Source organism: Lissotriton helveticus, chromosome 6 (genome assembly GCF_964261635.1).
Source record: "Lissotriton helveticus chromosome 6, aLisHel1.1, whole genome shotgun sequence".
Lineage (NCBI taxonomy): Eukaryota > Metazoa > Chordata > Amphibia > Caudata > Salamandridae > Lissotriton > Lissotriton helveticus.
In genome coordinates this window covers 2,722,519-2,747,874 of record NC_136067.1, presented here as the reverse complement: position 1 = coordinate 2,747,874, position 25,356 = coordinate 2,722,519, and the positions used below count along the sequence as shown (strand labels likewise).

At 46.4% G+C, this 25,356-nt stretch overlaps 1 protein-coding gene across 1 annotated transcript in view; it reads left to right on the top strand.

Moving 5' to 3' along the window:
• LOC144761524 (uncharacterized) overlaps nucleotides 1-25,356 on the top strand; it is a 745,631-nt gene that overhangs the window by 554,587 nt on the left and 165,688 nt on the right.

The window sequence follows — 25,356 nt, the reverse complement described above, 5'->3', positions numbered from 1 at the left end:
ACAGAGAAATTCCGTCGCAGGCGGCTCAGCACACAAACAGCCTGACTGGAAACTGACAGGATTTCTCACACTCAGCGCCAACCGTTACACGTCTCTCGATCCGGTCCGGCCCCCACAGCTGACGGAGAAATTCCAGCGCAGGCACCTCAGCACGGAAACACACTGACTGGAACTGACAGGATTCCTCACACTCTGCTCCAAACAGTAGCCATGGTGATTTGAACACAGTCCTGTCCCGCTGCCAACGCTGTCTTCGATCTAAATCGGACTTCAGAACTCCACACTTCAGTCAGGTGAATATTCTATTTCTTTACTGTACAGCATCGGTACCACTCGTTACGCTGCCTCAGCTGTCATGGATTCCACTCCGACTACAGAACTCCGCACCTAGTCGAGCAAATGCTCTCTTAGACAGTATATTAGTACCAAGATTCTGGTTCCGTTCCGCCCGATTTAATATCACTTTCAAGTCCACACCTTGCGCTAGTCGCAAATCCACTCTCTTCTCACTCTCTGTTAGGCTAATATTTCCACATGAATTTTACTTGAATACTTTTTATCAGCGTCCTTCCTTGGATGCCTAGCAGATCGGGTTGTCATCCAGTCTTTTTTTGTTTTTTACTGTTATTACTCTGCCTTCTGCACTCAAAGTCGCACCCTTCGTTTCCTCTTCGACTCGGGTAGACGCCACACCGTCCTGAAGATGATCAGCCTCTTCCTCTTCATCCAGCACTAGTGCTATTCCGCTCGTAGCTGTCTTACTCCTGTGACTTTTCCTTACGTGTAGAGAGAGCACGCAAAGGGGAAATGGTCATTACTGCCCCCTGCGCAGTTCCGTCGCCAGTGTTAGAATTCCTTAAAGATGACAGGACGCAGATGTAAATAGAAGATGCTGTTTATTGACCATTAACTCTCCTCACTGGAGAGCACATCAACGTTCCACAGGGAGCTTCAGGGTGGGAGAACCCAACTGGGACAAGAGGGAAGGGGTGGACAGAACGTACCAATAGGACTGATTGTAACAATTATAACCACTGTTATCACTACAGGGAGTCAGAATTGTTTCTTTGAGGCTACTTCCGAAAGGCAGGGTTGCTGAATCCCAAGGCTGCCTAGTTTTGCATCCACGTCATGTGTGTTTCTGCACCTCCCTACACTTCCTATCTATTTATCTCGCGGCTATAGGTGCTTTTTCACCCCAGTCTTTTCTCCTGTCACAATATTCTCCAATTGCTTAGTTTTCTGCATGTCACTCTCTCGCTCTATTTAGATCTAAGCCTGGGGATGAACATAGTATCTGCCCCAAAATGAGTTTACGGGCCCTCCACCTGCAGCGACGGTTTAAATACAGCCCTTTTAGGGTTTCTGTGAGGGGTACAAAATCTGCAGGCGATTTCTAACCTGCGCGGGAAGATGACAAAATATACTTGGAAAAAAAACTGCACCACAGATTTGTATTGCCTCGAGTGATCTTCAGGCCGCTACTTAGGGACAGGACTTAATCCTTGGTCACTCTGCAGCAGGATCAAGGATTCATGCCTTTGAACCACTAGGAGCCAACTGACTGTTGGCACTTAACCGGTAGTGACGACTGTCAGGTTTTGCGAGCGTGAGCGCCTGCCTGACGTATAAACTACAACTCCCATGAACCTTTGCAGTAGGGAGGTACTTTACGGGGAAGCGCACTGAGGCGGATGCGCGTAATTCAGTATTCCTGTTTGAGTCTACCGGCGTCCCTGATTGCCTTGCCTCGCTGTCTTCCCAGATCCCTGCTGACAGCTCTTCTGCGAGGAATCCTGCTGCACCATCTGAGCCTAGGATCGGTGAGTCCGTTAAGCGCGGCTGCGCTTAAACTTTAGAACGGAAGTGTGTCGGCCGACCACACGTTACCGTTCCGAACTTGACCCTGCATTCGTTGGTATAGCTGCGGAACACAGTAGTTATCTGCTACGTGTTGCCGTGGTGAATTTCAAGTCTAATCTGGATTGTATTCTGGAAAGCAGTGGAGTGCTGTGTGTATTCCGCCACGCGCTACCGTTTGCTGGTTTGTCTTATTTCTGTTACTTTAGCGGAGCTCTGTGAGTCGGGCTGGCCACTAGCTACCGTGTTTCTTCATTTGCGTATTCATTTGGAATAGGTACAGTGGATTTCAGTAGTGTTACTATAGACTACCGTGTGTACATGAACATTAACAGGATTGTCCTTGACTCTCTCTTTAGGATTATGATGATACAATACTCCTAGAACTATTCAGAGTCCTGAGCTGACAACGAGCTGTTTTCTTGTTCTTCGAACTACTCTGGATTTACAAGGAGTAGTACACAGGGGGGAAAGCCTTGTTCTCTTGTTTCTTGAGTTTGGGTTTCTGCCACTTATTCTTTGATACTTTCCTAAGGAACAGCTTATTGAACTGGCATTGTACTGAAAAGGAGGTGTGTTCTGGTGGCTTTCAGGTATTCCAACATCCTAGTGAGACCATAATGAGAGTAGCATTTTAGTGGTATGTTGTGTATAACTGTGTTTCATGTTTGTGTCTTTCAGAGCCTATAATCCCCGCTGTTCCTTTTCCTTCCCTGTTTATCCCTCGCCTTATGGTTCGAACTCCCTGTTAATAGGCGGGGAGCTGGTAACATAAGGAGGTGAACCCCTTTATAGCAACGATCGGATCCTGTGGAGCGTAATCCTGACAGAATTACGCGCCCACGAATTCTGCTCCACCCGATCCGGTGGTTGAAGGGGTCATGGCCGCGATGGATGATGTGCTCCAGGCGCTGGTTTTGGTACAGCAGGAACTAATTTCCTCAAAAGCTGAAACAGCTGCCTTGAGAGAAAGTGGATAAGATACCTAGAAATCATTTTGATGCCTCTACTACAGCTTCACAAATACAAGTCACGGTGCCTCCTCCCATTCCCTTGGCAAGTCCTGAACGATATTCAGGTGATCCATCAAGAACCCAGGTCTTCTTGACTCAAATCATGTTGCACTTTTCGTGCAAACCATCATCTTTTCCCACCAATCATTCACGGGTGGCGTTTGCAATCTCATATTTGAGTGGTGATGCAGCCAATTGGGCAGTACCTCTAGTGAGAAATGACGATGCCATACTGTCCGACCGGACGGCGTTTCGTGCAGAGTTTGAGAAAGTCTTTGATAGAAGGGCCACCACCTTTAGTGCAGACAAAGAGCTGTTGGAGTTAAAACAGGGGAGACAAGACTTGGTGTCGTACCTTACAACCTTTAACAGGTTGGTAGCGGAAACTGCATGGCCAGAGGAGAAGCGGATGTCGCTGTATTACCAGGGGCTAAGAGACGGGTTAAAGGACATTATCGCCCAGATAGATCCACAACCCCTCACGTGTGTGGACATGATAAATCTTTCCTTAAGGTTGGATGGCAGGCTCACAGAAAGGGGAGGCGAACGTCGTAAAGCAGAGAGGGGCTTCTATCGATCAGAGTATTCCCCAAGGAAAGGGGGGAACCCTACAGAGACAGTTAGCGAACCGATGGAGATCGGAGCAGTTAGAGCACCATTGTCCAGGGGGGAGCTAGAGAGCCATAGAACCCTGGGGTTATGCATGTATTGCGGAAAAAAGGGCCATTTCGTAAAGGAATGTCCCGTGAAACCCAAGAACACTGGGGGATGTTCAAGAAATAAGAGAGTGGCCGTATCATCCACTTCTGTGGTGGACACACCACCGTTGGTGGGGGAAGAAACTAAGTGGAAACTCCCTTCCCTCACCGCCTCCACAGTTCAGGACCATGAATCCCACATAGTGCTTCCTATGACCTTAGAAAACCAGGAACATGTCCATCAAGTGATGGTAATGGTAGATTCAGGTGCCACAGGGAACTTCGTGGATAGCAGTTTGGTTTCCACATTGGCTCTTCATAGGGTACGTAGGGAGAAACCCGAGGAAGTGTGGGCTGTGGATGGGAAGCCATTGAAGTCAGGTCTCATAACCGAACAGACAGAAAGTCTAGTCTTATCTGTGCCTGTAAGAGGAGGTACTCATCGGGAGGAGCTAAGATTGAACATCATAGATGCCCCACAGTACGAAGTTATTCTGGGTATGCCTTGGCTGAGCTATCACAATCCCACAGTACAGTGGAGGAACAAAACTATACAGTTTTTAGACCCCGGTTGTGAGGAACATATCTTTCAAGATCCAGACACACAGGCTAACGCCTTGTTAAACTCATACAGCATAGCTACTGCAGCAGAAAAGGTGGTGGTCCTGCCTCAGTGTAATCAGGAGTATAGAGACGTCTTTAGCTAGAGCATGGCGGAACAACTACCTCCGCACAGAGAGTACGACTGTCGCATTGATTTGGTGGACGGAGCTGTAGTACTATCTTGTAGAGTATATGCCTTATCAGTCCCTGAAACAAAACACTTGAAAGACTATTTGGACCACTATGTAAACATAGGGTTCATCCGACCATCCCGTTCTCCCGCAGCCTCATCTTGTTTTTTTTATCTCAAAGGCCAATGGTGAGTTGAGAGCGTGCGTGGATTATCGCAGGTTGAATAAGATTGCCATACGTAACAGGTACTGTCTCCAAGGTCAGGAGTTGAACCAGCAACTATGTGTAGGAAGGTGGAGTATTATGTAGTGTGGCAGGTTAGGCTTCACTCTGCAATACATTAACAATACAAAGATGGTCCTTGGATTCACACTAATAAATCCTTAGCTCAGTCCTGGTAGCGCGACAAAGAGCAGCCAGGCTTTACTAGAGGAAACTGTGTTAAGCATTTCAGAGTAGCAACATTGACGATAAGGAATTGACAGGAGTCCAAAGAAATCTGCCACACATTTTTAAAAAATGAAGTAGATTTGTATATAAACGTAGACTCCAAAACAAAGTAAATCTGATTAGAACAACCAGAGATATGGATTTTAGAAGCCATAATAAATCACTACGAGTCAATACTGCAAAACGTTACCATTGCGATCAATGGGTAAAAGAACTAGTGCAATCGGGCGATTGCAGGTCGAGTTGCGAGGAACCCAAGGGAGGGTAAAGGTGATGCAGGTCCCAGGACCAGCCACAACAGTCAGTTTGATTTTACTTGGCTCGAGAAGCCCTGGTGCAGAGTTATCTAGGCTGTCCTTGGTGCTGAAGCGGGATTTCCAGGTACTGGTGAGGAAATGGGTGCAAAAAGTCAACAAGGCCACTTCTGGTGTCAGATGAAGGTACTGCGGTGTCCTCTCGAGATGCAGCATTGAGTAACGGTGGTGGTTTCTTGACTGGCCACCACCAACAAGACTTGGCACTGATAAGGGCAGCAAGAACTTGTTTTGACGTCTGGGGAGGCGGTAGCTGCCTGAAACTTGCTGAAGAGCAAGACTGCATTTCCCACCATGCACTGGACCACCTACTTCTGGGCAATCCTTTGGAAGGCCCGATGGCCAGCAATTCTTTGGTTACGATACTTCTTTTACCTGTGGTGTGCAGGGGACTAGTGCCACTTGTCAAGGGGAGTCTGGAGTTGCCTTTGACATTCAAAGGGTTCCCTCGGTCTTTGGTCCAGGACAGGTCACAGTCATGCAGTTCCAAGAAGGTTGCCACAGGTGCAGAGTATCATTCCTTTGCTTTTTGCAGGCCCTGCACGGATCTCTTCTTTGTTGCAAGTCGGATCAGGGCTGTTGTTCTGGTGTCAGGAGAGTCTCTTAAATCCTAGAATTCATGGCAATAGGGGTATTGTTGCAAGTGGCCAATGAGCTACTAGCCCCAGCGACTAAGCCACCCTTTTGGTGACCACATCCGTGTATGTCACCTTTTCCACCCATAACCTTTCATTCTACCATTTCTAAAAAAAATAGCAGAAACCTTCCTTAGCTGTACAGACCAGGTAGCCCACCCTAGATGTGTGGCTATCCTTCTGGGGGAGTACACCTCATAATTACATACTTTTCCTGCCTGCCTGGGTGCAAATATGCTAGGGGGGGGGAAGCGGTCTGCTTGCATATAACAGTCAATGCAGGCTTGACCAGGCTTTGATGTGCCACTCCACTAACGATCCTGACAGGGAGGGTGGTGTGATCTCCTTCCCATCCAGGCCATCCTTCCTGACTTCTGGGAGAGTTTGCACCTCCTAGCAAGAGTGTCAGATTCCTGACTTGGTGGCAGCAGCTGCGGGCTGCCAACCAGAGCACAGGAAAGGCTGGGGCAACTAGGTGGGTAACTTCTATGGTACGATCTTGACACAAGGAGAATTGTGTCAGAAGTGAGGGGGCACGTTGTTTGATACCAAACATGACATATTTCGGCAGTATCATAATGGAGCTGGCGACCTATAGGTTGCCCATGTTATCCTATGGACAACCTATCACCTATAGTGTCCTTCAATGCTAAAGGCCTCTATAAGGACATATAGCTCATACTTTCATGCCCATGCCTTTAATAAAATGCACCCTATCTCCTGGGCTCAGGAGGCCTTCCTTGAAGTGACCGGCATATATCAAAAACAGTGCATTGACCTTGCCACACATGGTGAGGGCAAAGTCGAGTTCGGGCAGTTTGCACGGCTCCTGCAGTGTGCCATGGCAGGCCTGCTGGCATCGGTTTACTTTGCTTACTCGGGGTGGCTGCAGGCCCTGGTGACCCCTTTAACGCCCATGCTCTGGATGCCACTGTTGCAATATTCAATAGACTTATAAGGGGTCAGAGTCCTTGCCAATCGGAGTTACCCATTCACATGTATCAATTTCAGGGAGAGCGCACTGGCGCTGGGGCCTGGGCAGCCGGTTCCGGTGCACTTTCAGTCATGACCATCAGTACTGAGCAAAAGGGGGGGGGGGGAAACCATACAAAAAGGGCACTTTCCTACATGACACCCCCTTACCCCCACCCCCCCAAGACGAAAGGTGATAAACAAAGAACCTATTCCCTGGTAGATCTTGAAAGGCCATCTGCATCTGCATGGTCAGTCGCCGGTCTGTGTTCCACTGCAAAGTCCATTCCCTGTAGGTGAGGTTCCGTGAAAATCGTTACGGTGTTTTGGGCATTACTGAATATGGACGAATGTGGTATCTATGAACCATAAATGGCGAGTTCGGTAAGTGTACGCGTTTTCACTACACTACCTTGCTTGGTTCGCCTTATTCACGTGTTTCTACATCTGAACCCGTGGGTTCCATTTTAGATACGGCATCCATTTTGTTCCTTGCCCTCACGTAGTCAGTGAACAGGCAAGTGTCCGCACCATGAACTTTTAGTTCCCAAGACATACGGAAGACGCATTTTCCTTTCATGCTCCTTTATGACCGGAGGAATGACACTGCAGAGGCAAATGGCTCAGCTTGAGGGTAATCATGCCGTACCGGCCTATTGTTACAGCCATGCATGCGCTGGGATCAAGCTCTTTGATCCTATGATCATGTTTTCAATATTACCCCCACACTCTTTTCTTTAGGTGTGCCTGACTTCCTAGCAGCTGTTCTTGTCCCTTTACTCTTGCTCATTTACAACTCAAGTGGAATGTGCCTAACGATGGGAAGATGTGCTTTTACAGTTGGGGACTGGTAATGCTACTGTGATTACGTTCCGGAGTTCTGAAAGCATGAAAGCGACCCTTTTTGAATTTTATTGTGGGAACTGGGTTGTAACCTTTTGTTCACATGTTGTGCAATGGCAAAATCCTGTATAAAAGAGAGCGACTCACATATGCAAGTTGAAGCAGACTCATAGAACCTACACGCTGTTGTACTTCTAATGACTTTTGCCTCCCTGCAGTAATAAACTCTGATCTTTGACGCCGAAGGAAGCCTCCCGTGTCTCTGTCACTTGTGCGCCGAAACAGGTATCCCACGAAGGTTATAGGTGTTGTTCCCCGGCACCGCTGGGTCTTAAATACCCCCAGTCCTTCAGTTGGCGCCCAACTCGGGGCGACATCGGCGGTACCGGTCCAAAGCCTGACGATTGTGAGGAACTTCGTGTGAAATCTCCGAGGAAAAGGTGCACCCCGCTTCATCGATCCTGTTGTCGAAATAAGTGGTCCGAAGATTTTTCCCGCGAAGATTCCCGCCTCCTGACGGCTGCGACGGACCGATGCCCTGACTGTCGACCTGTTTTCGACGCCCGGCGTAGACCTTCCGTACAAGCGAGACGATAGACGGGCCTTCCTGGTGACGCCATTGAAGTTCTCAGTTAAGTATTTGTGGGTCGCTCCCAGTCCTTAGTTGTTGTCGAGCTTTTTAAAGCTTTGTTGTATGCATGGTTCCATTGCATTTGTGGTTCTTAGTTGTTGGTCCTTAGTTGTTATTTGACAATTGCAATTGCCAAAAACCGAGGGTTTTGTTTTTCACGAAGAATTAGTGTTTCGGTAACCCTTGAAGTTTGATACTAGGTTAGTGTGCACGATGCCTAGCCATAGTGGATTTCTTGGTTTTCTTAAATGTTGCAACAAGGATTCCCGGTTGGAGGACTCGTGTCCGATACCTCCAGTTGGAACTCCGATATATGAGCTCTATAGTCGACATGGTGTGGGTCCTATTATTTATAATAAATATTGGGTCCGTTACACGAGAAACGATGGTGTCCTTAGTTGGCCACCGCATGGAAGTTTTGAACTTACGATTTTAGATAATCTTGAAGCTAAATTATTTAAAAGGAAAGCTAGGCCAGCTATGTTTGATTCTTTTCGGTTATGGCGTAAAGAGGCCAAGCAGAAAGAAATCAAACAGCTTAAAAAGGATCGAAGAGAAGGTTTCGTTCCGATCATGCAAGTTGTACAACAATGTCAGCGAGATAAAGAAGAGAAAGAAATAGAAGTTTCCACTAGACTACATCACATGAGGATAGACAAATGTTATCCGGTTTTACCGGCTAGTCTTGATAAGAAAGAAGAGGATTCAAAGGAGGATCCCCTGTTAGCGTATTTGATGAAATCGCCACCTCCTTATGCACAGGGTGCTACAGCCCCTGTAGTTCCTCCAGTAGTCCCACCTGTAATTACTCCTGTTGTCCCTCCTGTTGTTACGGCGGCTGCTGGTCAGCCCGTTGTTAATCCTACGTTTATCCCACCACCTGTTCCTATTCCTACTGCACCTTTGCTTCTACCCCCTCAGCAGCTAGTTTCTGCTGCTTCGACTGTTTCGTCTGTCTCTACTGTTCCTACGTTCACTTCTAATATTGTCGCTCCTGTTCTTTTTCCTACTTCTCCTTCTGTTCGTACCCGTATCCCTAATACTGTTGCTACGCTCTATTCACCACTGTCTGGATCGATACTGCCGCCCAGCGTTTCTGAAACTTCTCAGAGACGAAGTCAAATCCCTGGTGGAAGGGAGAGAGAGACGTTAGTGACAATGGCACATAGGTGGATAAGACATCCTGTTAATTACCCTCCACGAGTGGTCTTCGACACGTTTTCTCAATTTAATGAGCCTACACAGAGATTCGTGTTCGAAGAAATGTGTAACTTTTTGAGGGAGAAATGGTATAATGATGATTTCGATACCGTACCGCCCGATATGATTGAACTTCAGAGTCAATTTTCGAATGGTATGATTGTAGGTGGAGATGTACGACGTGCCTTAGAGCGATTGTTAGCCCATAGGTCAACAGTGCCTTCTCGAGTGTCGTTTGATGACGACTATGAGAATTGGAAAGCGGCTCCTGGTCAGTATCCTATGAGAGAAGTTCCGCCAGTATGGATGCCAGGTGATCCTGGTGCTGCCCCTCCGGTCCCTCCACATTTCCAAAGAGTTTGGATACACCTCCCATGGAAGCGATCAGAAGTCTTACAAGTCAAACAGTCCTTGCCTGATCCACGCAAGAATCCGGCGGGTTACTACAAGGAGTTGTCTCAATTGGTAGATGCGACCATTATGAACCTTGCCGACATCGACATGCTGTTCGGTAATGTTGTACCACAGCCAGTTTGGGCAAAAATTCGTCAGGAAAATCATGCGAATGAGTTAGGCGGTGATTGGGCTGCAATAATAGCGGCTGATGGTCGACAAGTTGGTGGGGCTAAGCCTGAGCAGGTAATTTCAGACCTGCCCCAGAGAATAATTACGCTCATGAAAACACTTATGCCGGCGATGAGAGTAAACTGGGATAAATTATCAGCTTGTAAGCAAAAGAAAGACGAGAGTGTCTCCGATTTCTTCACTAGGTTCGAAGAGGCATTTGTCGATCATAGCGGTCAGGATATGGGCACTGAGGGAGGCCAACGTTTATTTGTCGATAAATTCGTATTAAATTTGTTGCCAGAACTATGCAACAAATTGAAAAATTCAGAAAGTGCATGGGCTGTCTCAACCACTGCACAAATATTAGCAACGGCTCAATATTATGAGAATAGGGAGAAAGAAGAAAGTGATCGCGTAGATAAGAAAACGAAAGAGCTCAAAACGAAGGTTTTGTTGCAACAAGCGTATCCTCCACGTTCGAATCAAAATGAGTCGCAACAACAATATAGACCACAATCACAGTCCTCCAGAACACAGCCACGTTCTGACTCCTTTGACTATAGATCTACACTTGGGTATAATCAGTGTGCGTATTGTAGAAGGGAGGGTCACATAAAATACGACTGTCCCGCTTTGCGTGACCGTCTTAATGGTGTATCGCCACGAGGAGGCCGTGGTGGTCCTCAGCAGACATCTCGAGGTAGAGGCCGCGGTACTATTCACAACCAGAATGATCACCCCCAGAATTCACCAGATACGAATAATTGTTTTGACCAGCGAAATGCGGGGCCAGTTAGATCTACACAATATCATGTGGACGATTACTACGTTGAACATGAGACTGTTGCAAACGATCATTACTAGGACAGCCACCGACAAAGAGAGGGAGTAGTATCAGTTCCGGTTGATCAGAGTGGGCCTTACGTCGCAGTAGCTACTTCTGGCGTAGTTGAGCCTTTTCTGTTAGACACTGGTGCGACGAAAAGTTCCATCATGCATTCGAAACTCCCTGGCGCACCTTTGTCTGGCTTAACAAATGTTTCCGTTGGATTCTCTGGCGCCCCTGTTAGCAATCCTGTTTCCAGCCCCTTGCCACTTACGATTGGCCCTCGTGATCTGGAGGCTCCATTGATTCTATCTACTGGTTGTGGTGAGAATCTTTTGGGCTTGGATTTGTTAAAACGGTTATATGCGACTTTGTATTGCTCCCCCGAAGGAGTGGAGCTTACATTAGGTCGGAAAGTAATCTCTCCTATGTACTTGTCGATCGATAAACTCCCACCGGAATTGAGCTCCCTTCCTGCGTCTCTATGGGCCACAGGTCCCAATGACGTGGGTCTCTTGGACATCCCACCTTATATGATCAAGCTGAAACCAAATGTGCGACTGCCACGTATACCACAGTATCGTATCTCCATTGAGGGAGAACGAGCGCTATTAGCGATTGTACACGATCTGATCAAAAAGGATGTCGTTGAAGAAACTCGAGGAAATCTGTGTAATAGTCCTGTATTACCAATTTTAAAACGCACTGATCCATCTAAACCTCCTGTGTACCGTTTCATAATCGATTTGAGAGAGGTGAATAAAATCGTGATTCCACAATTCCCCGTGGTCCCTGATATCACGGCTTTGCTGACCCTGATTCCAGCTTCTGCCTCCTGGTTCACGGTGATCGACCTAAAGAATGCTTTATTTAGTATCCCGATCGCTGAGGAAATCAGAGACCTATTCGGATTTTCATTAGGTGGTCGCAGTTTCAGACTAAAACGCGCACCACAAGGCTATTGTGAAAGTCCGTCGATCTATAGCCAGGCACTCAAAAGCCAACTGGATGCATTTGTGTTACCGATGGGTGCGGCTTTGATTCAATACGTTGACGACCTATTAGTGGCAGCTGATACGGAGGCTATTTGCAAAACGGCTACAGTATCACTATTGCGCTACCTACATGACTTACATCACAAGGTGTCACCTTCCAAGCTGCAATATTGTTGCCAAGAAGTAACCTACTTAGGTCACTTATTATCAAAAGAAGGGAGAAGGTTGACCCCAGAGAGAATTGCAGCGATTTCTAGAATGACTGTGCCTAAAACTCAGAGAGATGTACGTGCCTTTCTAGGTATTACGTCATACTGCAGACAATGGATCCCAAATTTTTCACTATTGGCGAAACCATTGTTAGCCCTCACGTGCAAGGATGTTCCGACTCCTTTGCCATGGACTGAAGAGTGTCAGAAAAGTTTCTCTGAATTACGTGATGCGTTGTGTTCGGCTCCTGTGTTAGGTACTCCTGATTACAGTAAGCCGTTTACACTGTACATTCACGAGAGGGATGGTTGTGCGTTGAGTGTTCTGGCACAACAATTTGGTGACAAACAGCGCCCATGCGCATATTTTTCTTCCACCTTAGACCCAGTAGCCAGAGCTTTGCCGAGTTGCTTAAGAGCAACAGCGGCAGCCGCGGCGTCCATTCGACAGTCCGCAGGTCTGGTCATGGATAATATGCTTACGGTGATGGTTCCGCATGCAGTTGACACTCTCTTGAACCGAACGAAAACTCAACATTTGACGAGCGCAAGGTTGTCTGGGTATGAGTTGACGTTACTGGCTAGTCACATACGCATCAAACGATGTAATGTGTTGAACCCAGCAACTTTGTTGCCAATCAACATGGAGTCAAGTGGTGAAGCACCACATGACTGTTATCTGAGAACTGAGGAGGAAACAAAGGGTCGTATTGACCTGAAAGATACTCCATTGGTAGATCCCGATGGTACTTTGTATGTGGATGGTTCCTGTTTTAAGTTGCCGAATGGTGATGTGACGACTGCGTATGCTGTAGTGACATTGAGTACGGTTGTAGAAACTGCAAGATTAAGTCAGAATTCGGCTCAGGCTGCTGAGCTGATCGCCTTGACGAGAGCGTGTGTGTTGTCCAGAGGAAAACGGGTGAATGTGTTTACCGACAGCCAGTATGCTTTTGGTGTGGCGCACAGTTTTGGGCGATTGTGGAGAGAAAGAGGATTCTTAACGTCGCATGGCACGAAGATTCAACATGGTCAGCTTGTGAACGACCTTCTAGAAGCACTTACATTGCCTAAACAGGTGGCAATAATCAAATGTAGTGCGCATCGGAAAGTGACGGATGATGTTGGTCGTAGTAATGCGTTTGCAGACGAGATTGCTAAGGAGACAGCTAAAGATCTGACAAATCGAATGTATGTTACGAGTTCAGTGAGATGGCCAACGGAGACTAGTATGTGTGAAGACACAGTTGAAAGTGTGAAGGGAATACAGAATGAGGCCACTGAGACGGAAAAGACTAAATGGAAAGAGAGCACGGGGAAGCTGGATGAAAATGGATGTTGGGTTGATTTGTCAGAAAAGCAGAGATGGATGTTACCGGATGCATATGTGATCGCTGTTGTTACAATGGCTCATGGTCCAGCACACATAGGCGCAAAAGGCATATGCAAGTTGTTGTCTCCTGTATGGAAGAATGATGGTATCACTAAATGTGCAGAGAGAGTGGTTAAGAATTGTATGGTGTGTTTGATGTATAATCCCGGTAAGGGCACTTCCACTCCACCTGGTCATTTTGCCCCTCCTACATGCCCTTTCGAAGTTATCCAGTTGGACTTCATCCATATGGAGAGATGCAACAATTTGAAATATGTGTTGGTTGTAGTATGTGCTTTCTCCAGATGGATTGAGGCTTACCCCCTTAAGGATAATACTGCCCTATCCACAGCAAAAATTCTGCTCAAAGAGTATTTCCCCAGATACGGCATGCCTCGGATTGTATGGTCGGACAACGGAAGTGAGTTTGTGGGAAGTGTGATGAAGAGTGTGTGTCGGGGTTTAGGTATAGTGCAGAAATTTCATAGTGCTAATCATCCTCAGTCAGCGGGTTTGGTGGAAGGATACAATGGCACCCTGAAACTGAAACTTGCAAAAATTCAGGCAACAACTGGTTTATCATGGCCAGATGCTTTGCCTCTAGCTCTTTTATCGACCAGGGCAACTGTGCACTCTCGAGTAGGGCTTAGCCCATATGAGATTGTGTTCGGCCGTCCTGCTAATATTTGGGGAGTCCCGAGACCTAAAGAATTTGACAGAATCGAATATCCCATGCTGATTGATTATCTCCATGATCTGACTGCTAAATTGAGTTTGATTCATCAACAGGTCTTTGAGGCTCTGCCGTCACAGACAGAGGGTCCTGGTCATCGGCTGCAACCAGGGGACTGGGTCCTCACCCGCAACTTCGGACGAAAACGAAACCTTGACCCGAGGTTTGTGGGACCCTTCCAGGTGCTACTGGCAACGAGGACGGCGGTTCGGCTGGAGGGACGGAAGCATTGGGTGCATGCCACCCACACCAAGAAAGTCCTGTTTCCTTTGTCGGCGGATACTTGGATAAAAAAGGGTTTTTCCTCGTCCGAGACCGACGCCCCACAACGCTTTGTCCCGTTCAGCGAAGCTCAGCCCATATCTGACACCCTTGTTGATTCCCCTCAAACAATTTCCTTTTCCTCTACCTTGAAAACTTCAAGTGCTGAACAATTGTCTGAACAATCGAACACTCATTTGCCATCCAATTCATTGTTTGAAGATCAGACACGCCCTGGGAGCAGCCGATACTTTTTTCGCCCACGCACAAAAGACTAATAAAATGAATTTTTATTTTTGGATCCCGCAGTAACTCTGAACATTGTGGACATTCTATATGGTGTACCTTTCTCCTTTTTCGTGCAGCCGAGAACCTTATAATAAATTGAATGTTCAATTTATCTAGAACCTATCATCCGGGTTGGCCGTAGGGCCGTGCGGGTACTTTCTTCTGGTTAGCAGTTATCGACACTAGGTCGGTTTCTTTTGTCGATTTCTGGGAACTCCTGGGAATTGATGATCGCTACACAGAACGAAGTGCGTCAAGAACGTCGCGGACGGTCGTTAGAGGATGGAATTTTCTAAGCTGTCGAAAAGAGAGAAAATGCCGGTGCAAAGATCTGCATTAGATAAGGTGTTGCGTACAAAATGTTTCTTGCTACAGGTTTTCATGTTGTTCCTAACTGTTTCTATGCTGCTGGTGAGTGGAGTATATTATGGTTTTCAATCATTACTGCCTTCTGCCTTGCCTACCTCTCCTCCTAAAGATCTAAAATTCGTCTCTACTGCTTCTCCACATTCCTTTCATCTACTGCCCCAACACGAACAAGTCAGACGTGCAGAATTTAGAAATAATTCCTTTGTTCAACTTCTGCATCAGCATCAGTTGGTGGTAAATACTACCAATTGTTGGGTGTGCGGGTGAATGCCACATACCATGGATAAGGGTATTCCGTATTTGGTCCTTCCTTATAGTTCCCAAGGGTCAGCTCGAGCATACCAAATCATGTTCCATAGTGCACTAGATTCCTACCCCCACCGAGAGCCACGCTCAGCAAGCTTTGGTCCAGGCCCATACCATAAGTCTCTGGCGACAGCGATTGCTGATCTAGAGAGAGACATTTTCGATACCTCACTTATCCCAGAGGAGGAAGTGCAGGCCTATAAGTACCTTAGTGAGGCTGAGTATAGTATATCAGTGGGTGATAGGCAGCTTAAAAGCTAATCTCCAATCTGGATTGTACCTCACCTAGGCCACTTTTGTCTGCAAGGTCGTGGCCGAAATCCAAGAGCCCAGCTTGGGAAGAGCGCTTGTGTGGATACTTACGTTCTACCGATGCTCTCTTCCCCTGTCTTCTTAACTGCCAAGGGTACCTATTTTGTATGTCATGATCGAGCATATACGTGGTTACCTCATGATTTCTCGGGTATCTGCTATATTGCAAATCTCTTGCCTCCGACCTTCACTGTTGCCTCAGATTATCACAGAGCCAGAGTTGAGAGAGGTGTTATTAGCAAAGAAGATACTGCCGGTCAAGAAGCAGGAGACTTCTTTAAGGGTTTCCTACCGTTCTGGGGCCCTATGGTTAATAGCAGAAATCTGAGACAGTTAACCCGTGTAGTAGAGTCAACTGCTAACATAACCGCAAGTGCCCTTGGTAATTTGACAGCAGAGCTTCAAGCGGATAGGCTTATGACGTTACAGAACCGTATGGTTCTCGACATTGTTCTAGCAGATAGAGGAGGTGTGTGTAAGGTCATCCATTCGAGCTGCTGCATATTCATACCTGATAACGCTCCAACGGTTTATCAAGCCATCTCCAAGTTGCACAAAATCTCGGAGTCCATACACGTGGACGAGGGAGATTGGACGCTTCTAGGATGGTTTTGGGGCCTGATGTCGACCTGGGGTTGGAAGATTCTGATGATCATAGGGGTTGTTGTGACGTTCCTGTTCACGTGTTGTCTTTGTGTACAGTGTGGTCCTGCCTTATGTGGCCTTTGTGCTACAACGTGTATAAGAAGGCCGACTGTTTCCAGAGAGGCATTGATGGATAGAATAATGTTCCAGCAACACCTGAACGATCTGATGAATATCGAGATCGATTCTGATTTCGACTAGTACTTGCCTACATGAGGGCAAAAGGAGCGTCTGAGGTTCCGTGAAAATAGTTACGGTGTTTTGGGCATTACTGAATATGGACGAATGTGGTATCTATGAACCATAAATGGCGAGTTCGGTAAGTGTACGCGTTTTCACTACACTACCTTGCTTGGTTCGCCTTATTCACGTGTTTCTACATCTGAACCCGTGGGTTCCATTTTAGATACGGCATCCATTTTGTTCCTTGCCCTCACGTAGTCAGTGAACAGGCAAGTGTCCGCACCATGAACTTTTAGTTCCCAAGACATACGGAAGACGCATTTTCCTTTCATGCTCCTTTATGACCGGAGGAATGACACTGCAGAGGCAAATGGCTCAGCTTGAGGGTAATCATGCCGTACCGGCCTATTGTTTCAGCCGTGCATGCGCTGGGATCAAGCTCTTTGATCCTATGATCATGTTTTCAATATTACCCCCACACTCTTTTCTTTAGGTGTGCCTGACTTCCTAGCAGCTGTTCTTGTCCCTTTACTCTTGCTCATTTACAACTCAAGTGGAATGTGCCTAACGATGGGAAGATGTGCTTTTACAGTTGGGGACTGGTAATGCTACTGTGATTACGTTCCGGAGTTCTGAAAGCATGAAAGCGACCCTTTTTGAATTTTATTGTGGGAACTGGGTTGTAACCTTTTGTTCACATGTTGTGCAATGGCAAAATCCTGTATAAAAGAGAGCGACTCACATATGCAAGTTGAAGCAGACTCATAGAACCTACACGCTGTTGTACTTCTAATGACTTTTGCCTCCCTGCAGTAATAAACTCTGATCTTTGACGCCGAAGGAAGCCTCCCGTGTCTCTGTCACTTGTGCGCCGAAACAGGTATCCCACAAAGGTTATAGGTGTTGTTCCCTGGCACCGCTGGGTCTTAAATACCTCCAGTCCTTCATAGGGAGATGGACCACCTCAGGTTTGGGGGTTTTCCTTTGCATCAGCCATCTGAGAGGCCTGTGGTTGGGTTGAACCTTGACGTGAGTTCCAAACAGGTATGGTCTCAGCTTCTTCAGGGTCCAAGCCTCAGCAAAGCTTCCCTTCCAAGGCACGCCAACGCTGCTCTCTAGGGGGAGACGCCTGCTGATATAGGTAACTGGTTGATGCAGGCACGCATCATTTGTTGGTGACAACGCTGCCCCAATCCACTGTTCATTTGCGTCTGTTTGGACAATGAAATCCTTTCCATAGTCTGGTGCCTTCAGGTCAGCTGCGGAGCACATAGCCTCCTTCAGGGTGTCAAAGGCCTTGTGGTATCCTATGGTCCAGATAACCTTCTTGGATGTAAGTTCAGTGAGGGGGCCACAATGGTCCTATACCCCTTCACAAACTATCTGTAGTACCCAGTCAAGCCAAGGAAAGCCCTGACTTGGGTCTGGGCGTCTCCCAATCCAGAAAGGTCTGGATCTTTGCCTGGAGAGGTTGCACTTGGCCTCCACCTACAAGGTGGCCCGAGTACACAACTGAACTCTGCCCTATCTGGTGCTTCGTGGCCTGCAGCACCTGTGTTCAGGTGATCCTCCCAGATGGAGCTAAAGACAACTATGTCATCTAGATATACTGCACTAAAGGTGTCCAGACCTGAAATAACTCAATTCACCAACCTTTGGAGAGGCAGGTGCACTTTTCAGTCCAAAAGGCATCACCTTAAATTGAAAGTGGCCTTTGAGTCTTGAAAAAGCTGAACGCTCCTTTGTTCCCTGGGTGAGTTTAATCTACCAGTACCCTGATATTAAATCAAAAGTACTCTGGATGTTGGTTGCACCCAGCTCATCAATAAGCTAATTTGTTCTTGGAATGGGGTGTGCATCAGTTTTAGTAACGACATTTAAACCCCTCTAATCCACACTAAACTGCATCTCTGGTTTTCCACTCTTTGAGCTAGGTTTGGGGACCAGTTCCGCTGGGCTAGTGCAGGGAATGTCAGAGTTCAGTCACCTCTAGCATCTTGATGCAGACTGACTCAATCAGACAGTCTGTATATTTTATTTTTGACAGGGAGGCTGTCACCAGTGTCTACATCATGGTTACACCATGTTGTCTGACCAGAAGTCAAAGAAAACTGTCCTGGGACTTGTCTGCAGTCAGATTGCTGCTGTGCAGTACGTCTGCTAAAACAACCCCCTCAACGTGACCCCTCCTGTGGGTTGTTTGACAGCAGGTCAGGGAAGGGCTCACCTTCCTCCTGGCCTCCATCAGTGACCACGAGCACGGACATGTCAGCTCTGTTCTGGTGAGGTGTTCACCGATTTACATGGAGAGCTCTGTGCGGACTCCGAGGAGTGCCTAAGTCGACCAAGTCGGTGACTTGCACTTTCTTCTCCACAATGGGATAGGGCCCAGTCTACTCCTCCTGGAGGGCCACAGGCTCCAACACCCACACCCGCTGCCCCGGTTGGTACTCAATCAGTTCTGACGTTTGGTCATAACAGACCTTGAGAAGCATGTGTATGTCATTTTATACTGCCATTTTGACCTGGCAAAATAAACTTTGCCAGGCCTAAACCTCCCTTTTAAATACACATGACACCCCTAAAGTAGGCTCTAAAAGTTCATAGGGCAGGGTACATGGTATTGAGGAACTATACCTTACTAAACCTTGATGGGAGCAGGCAATTGCGGAATCCAAGCTTTTTGGACTCTATATGATGATTTCTTTTTTTTAAATTGTTGTAGAAACATTATTCGGCCTTTTGGGAGTTGTACAGTAGACAACAGGTCAATCAATTAAGTTTGACATAACATTTCCTTATATAGCTTTGGAAAAGGCCATGGTCGGACAAAACACGTTGGCTGAATCATTTGTATGTTGTATTATTTGAGCAACTATATTCCATGTTTGACTGTGTCAAGGCAAAGTAAAACAAGCATTAGCAAAGCTAATAGGTCTCTTCTATGTAAGAGCTATTGGCTTTTTCAATGTTTTTTTTCCCTATGTTGTACACCAGTGTAGCTGCTGTTCAGCATGGCAAACAATTTGTAGCACATAATGGGGTGTTGTAGATTTGCTCAGAGTGCAATAGAGTGGAGTGTCATGAAGTGGTTTAGAGTAGCACACAGAAGAGTGGAGGGACACAGAGTTGCATAGTAAAGTGTCTTAAAGTGGAATAAAGTGCCAGAGAGGAGTAGAGTGTCGTACAGTGGAGGGGCATAGAATGTTGTTGTGTGAACTGTTGTAGAGTACAGTGTTGTAGAGTGTCGCAGAGTGGTGTAAAGTGTTGTGTCATAGAGTGGAGTCTCATAGTAGAGTGTTGTAGAGTGAAGTGGCGTAGAGGGCAGTACAGTGTCAGAGTGGCGTAGAGTGGAGTACTGTGGAATGCTGTAAACTAGGGTAGATTAAAGTGTCATATAGTTGAGTGTCGTAGAGGGGCACACACTGTTGTGGAGTAGTGTAGAGTGTTGAGTAGTGGCCGAATGTGTTGTGGTTTAGAGCGGAGCAGTGCAGAGAGGCGTAGAGTGGGAGTGGGGTGTCAGAGTGGAGTAAAGTGGCACAGACTGCTGTAGAATTGAGTGGCGTAGAGTTCCTATAGTAGAGTGCCATATAGTTCAGTAGGGCTTGAGTGTTGTGGAGACGAGTGGCATTGGGTAGAGTAGAGCTGAGTTGAGTAGAGGGAAGTGGCTTAAGTCCAGATTCACAAAGGTTTAGGGCTGGGTTAGCGCTACGTTTGGGGATTAACAAACCAACGCTAATTGGTATCAGTGTTGTTTTGCAGGGGAAAGTAACGCAACTAGCGCAACACACTGCTTTCCATTACTTTGCATCTAGGGGGCATTACAGGTGTGGTACATATGCGTTCCCATGCCACCACCCATGCTTATTGATGCTAAAGCTGATCTACTCACATGAATGGACAGGGTTTAGTGCCAAAAATTAACACTGCTGGAAAACAGACTTTAGAAAGCGAAATCTTTTCATTTCTCCATGTTTTCTCACTTTGCATGTGTGCAGCACACATAACAAGTAGGAATAGCTTTCAGGTGGGCCAGCCATAGTTTTTTGTATAGGAAGGGTAGGTGGCTTCCTGTGGCACCGTCTGTGCCCGAAGTGATGTGTGTGGTACCTATATAGGGACCACCCCAGCACCCTTACCCAAGTTTATTTTCAAGACTTTCCACTGCAGCAGTGCTGAGCCATGAAGAACACTGACCATCAACATATGTGGAAAGAAAGTGACGGCACTGCAAAATAAGCTCATGTTGTTCTGGTGTTTACGGCCTCCCACGACTGTCTGATGTGGAAATGGACTTTACAATAGTTTTTGGAGTTTCTGTGATTGGTTACAACCTGGTGTTTCTAACGGGCTGGTTTTTATAACAAAATTCAACTGTGCTGCAACCTGTTGTGCTATAAATCTCACGGTGACACAAAACGTACTGGATGATACAAGATAACAACAAACATACAAACAGCAAGGATGTGGAGAAGCAGTTCAATATAGGTGCAACTTTATAAAACAAGGAGGGGGCAAGCAGCAGTGAGGGGGTGGGTGGGACTTTTTAAGCAGCAAAGTGGGAGGTGGTTAGGGGACGGGCAAACAACACCAGGATGATAACAGAAAATTGCACTCACTTTGAAGTTTGAAAAAGAAAACTAAACAGGCACCCTCTGAAAACAGTGTCTGACATTTGATCTCAGTCTTTGAATGCACAGTATTTGTGACAAGTTATCAAAAACAATTAAAAAAGTAGTTCCTTAAACATTAAAATTGGAGCAGTGGATGCATACTAGTATTTGGTCTATGCTCTTGGGAAGGGCTAAACACAGGAAAAGGCATGATGCATGCATGTCATGGACAAATGGGGAGAAAGAATACGACAGCACAGATGGAGCCAGCAAATGGGAAGCCGGTGGGCGGGCAGAAGCCCACATATTAAATACAACATGTCTCTTCGAGACCGTGCATGCACAGTTTAGCCAAGTTGATTTATTTACAGTTGTAACGAGTGCTTCATTATTTGTTTGATATGACCGGAGTGACTCCCAGGGACAGTTGGCTCACCTACTGTCGGAGCTATAGAGACAACATGCTCCAGAGGCCTCCCTACAACTTCACAGCTGCACTGGACCCGCAACTTGGCATGGCTGAGCCCTGCTGCCCTCTGCTAGAGTGTCTTCCTGATCCCCAAGTGGTGCCTCTCCAGGTTGGGACCTTGACTGGCATCAGTTTGAACTCCTCCTATGAAGAAAAGGTGAAGTCCTGCAGTTTGGGCTCAGTGATCGAGCCCTTTTGTGCCCGGACTCTGCCACCCACCAAAGCGAAGCGCCAGGCTGTGTGTGTTACAGCCCCCACCAGCGATGACTGGCAATGCAAGAGCTGCACTCCACACTACAGCAATGACAGTCCACGGTGACTGCCAGTGTGAAGCTCCAGCAACGACTGTCGACGACACCCAACCGGCCGGCTCTTTGTGCTACATCGACGACAGCTCACACCTCCTGGCTTCACTTAAAACTTTAAAATTGAATGTCTTCGGTTCTAATGATTGGATATTTGTCATTCTGATTTAATTGTTTTGCTATTTTTTTTTTAATTGGTTGAGGATTTTTCTGGCATTTTGTTTTACATTTATTGCTGTTTGTATGCTGCATAAATATGTTTACACATTACCTCTAAGTTAAGCCTGACTGCTTTTGTGCCAAGCTACCGGGCGGTTAAGCACTGGTTAATTTAGTGACTTTTGTGGTACACCTTGACCAGGACTGTGGTGTTGTCCGAGTGTAGCTTCCATCCCCTCAATAGATAACCCAAGTTCGTACAAGCAGACACCTGGGAAATGAGATCACCATATATAGCTGTTATAATACCTTTATTTAGGCAACACTGCTATAAAAGTATAAATAATTTATAGAGATCAATGTATTACAATGGTATATTTAAAAAATCATTAAAATCATTCACACATTACAATGTAAAACTGTGTTCGTTCTTGACCATCAGCAGGATAGAATAAAAATCAGTGTAAAAAGCTGAATTGTGATTTGTTGCGTATACAATTCAGTCAACATTGTTCCCTGCTTAATATGGCCTTTCTTCTCATATTCCAAATTTGCCCCAGGAATTTAGCAACAGAACATGCATACAGTGGGCGGGCGTCAGACCGTAAGACTCTAAGAACGCTATAATTGCCTATGCCCAGTTGTTTACACAGTGGCCTGACGAGGTCCAGCATATGCAGAGCAACCGAAGAGGACACGCGCAATGGATTCATCAGCATTGGTACGGGGTGGGCACAGAGTAGAGTCATTTGCTGCCCATTTGCAGGTACAAGTTCTCAAGGGGAGCGTACCTGCTTTGAATTGGAAATATTCGGCCAGATTCATCATTGTCCCGTTTTGCGAGTCCTTAATAGCGATTATTAAGGAATCGCTATTAAGGTCTTGCAAAACGGGATTCATGTAGAAATCGCAAACAAATTTGCGATTCCTACAGCTTCCTTATTTGCGATTAGCAATTTGCTAATCGCAAATAAGGATGCGATTTCAAGGGTGCCAGGGGTGTCCAAAGGACACCCTGTAGCACCCCTGAAATGAAAATGTAGACTGATGTTGCGCACACACATGTCCAAAGGACATGTGTGTCTGTAACATACAACTTAGAAAAATGCACTAAGGTGCATTTTTCTGAGTTTTCGCTATTTACCACGAAGTCAGACTTCGCGGTACATAGCGGCCGGAAATTGCAAATTCGCAAATTTTAAAAGTTTCATGAATTGCATTTAAGGAATCTCAAATAGAGATTCCTTAAATGCAATTCCTCGCAATTTTGCGATTTTGCTATTACCGACTTTTGCATTTGGGATGATGAATCCCAAATGCAAAAATTGCGCTCGCAAAGGGCCAGATTCTCAGAATCTGGGCCTTTGCGAGCGCAATTTTCAATGATGAATCTGGCTGATAATTTCCTGACCATTGGGACAGATATAACTTTTATAAAGGATTCACAAACACCAGTGCAATTAAATTCAAGGAACTCCTCTGCTAACCTAGATCTTGCGGCTGTGTGGGCATCGACCTGCAGCGCCCAGGCCCAGCGTTGCTTTTTCAACTGCTCTATTGATGGCATTGTATGGAAGATGGAAACTCTGAAAGATCCCTTAAACACAGCGAAGACAAGAGCTTCCTAATATGTGTCAGCCAGCTAATTATATTAAACTGCTCTACCTGCATAACTTCCTGCAGGGCAATGACATAATAATTAAGTTCTAGAGTGGACAATATCCTCCTTCAGAATAAAACACGGGGCAATCTTGCCTAATTGCCTATAACCCTTGACCCCATATCAAGCCACAAAGGAGTGCTGGGCGGAAGGTGGGCAATTTTTCTTATGAACTTATTCTCAGAGAGTGTCCGGCCAGAGCACTTGATAAACCCCAAAGTTTGGAGCCATACCGGGCAGATCCCACAGCTTTTGCCTCACATCCTGAGAGCCGGGACTGTTGTTTTATGGAAAGATGCAAAATGCTCTTTGCAGATTATGCCAGTGATCTGCCTAGATTTTAAAGTCCTGTTGTCCACATGTTTTTTTCCAGGTCATAGTTGCAGATATATTAATTCCCCAGTAATTAGGAGTCCACCCTCTCTAATGTTAAGCACCCTAAAGGTAAGTTGCCTTTAAAGGATTTATTCTTATTGAATAACAACCTTGGTCTTATCTGCTTTAATTTGCAGCCCTCTAGCACAGTATAACTCCTCAAACCAGAGTAGCAGACCTACAGGCCCACTAGGAAATTTTGAAATTAATAAGGTATTATATATTCACAGCACCACATATGGGGAAAAATGCCCTCTCCCTCCAGTGGTGCAGCCTCTGGCTCGCCAAGAGCTCTCACTTAAGCGTCCTCCTACCCTGTCAACAAGCCCAGAGCAGCCCACTCCAGGTCCGTGGCCACACCAGGCCCTTCCGCCACCTGCACGGCAAACCACTCCAGGTTCCAGTCTGGCCTTCACACACTAGCCCCTGAGTGCAACTCTCCACATGGCCAGGACTGATTTCAACGGCCCCACAAACCTTCAGTTCCTGGCAGGATGGTAAAGGTGGTTAATTTCTAAATTAGATCAGGCTCCAGAAGCGGAGCCGCTCTCTCAAGAGGACATATTGGATAATGGCTCTCTACCCCCCCCTTATGCTCCAGCGCCTAAAGCTTTTCTGCTTTACTATGTTTAACTGGTTGACCTGTATCAGGCTACGTCTGAAACGAGGAGACTATTTTTTTATATTAGCTTTGATTACTGCATGGGAGTGCATCAATTTCCACGCTCTCTCTTTGAAAAACAAATACTTTACAAATCCTATCGCTTTAATGGCTGAGACCTATTGGCATTGCCGGTGTATGTTAATTTTTGCATTTCTTAACTTGCAATGTTCAGGTGGCTTATGTTGTAACGTAATGAGGGATTTCGTTTTTCAGCCAGGGGGAGAGAAGCATTGTTTTGACAGATGCACCGAGAGAACCCCCTCAAGTGACCTTCACTGCTCTCATGGGATCTAACCCTCCCTACTAAGGGAAGTTCTACTCCCTTCGTTTATCCAGGAGCACGGAAAATTTCAGGCCACTGTAAATACAACTTTCTTACTCTGTCCTGACGAAGCGCCCTGGATCGCCCCTGAGACCACTAAAGCGCGAAACATGTTGACCAGAACATATGCCCACTAGGGACATATAGTTACTCAGCTACCAAGGGACATAATATCCCTTAAAGCAGCACCATACACTTTGTCTTAATAATGACAGAGGGATCCCCTTGATAAAATTAATCACTCTCCCTCCAGCCATTTTTTAATACACCTTCTAGGACTGCACTGCCACTTACACCCACGCACCCATACGGCTTCATCAAATGATCTCCAAAAAAGAGACGCTTCGGGGGACCCATAGGGCATTGCAGAGC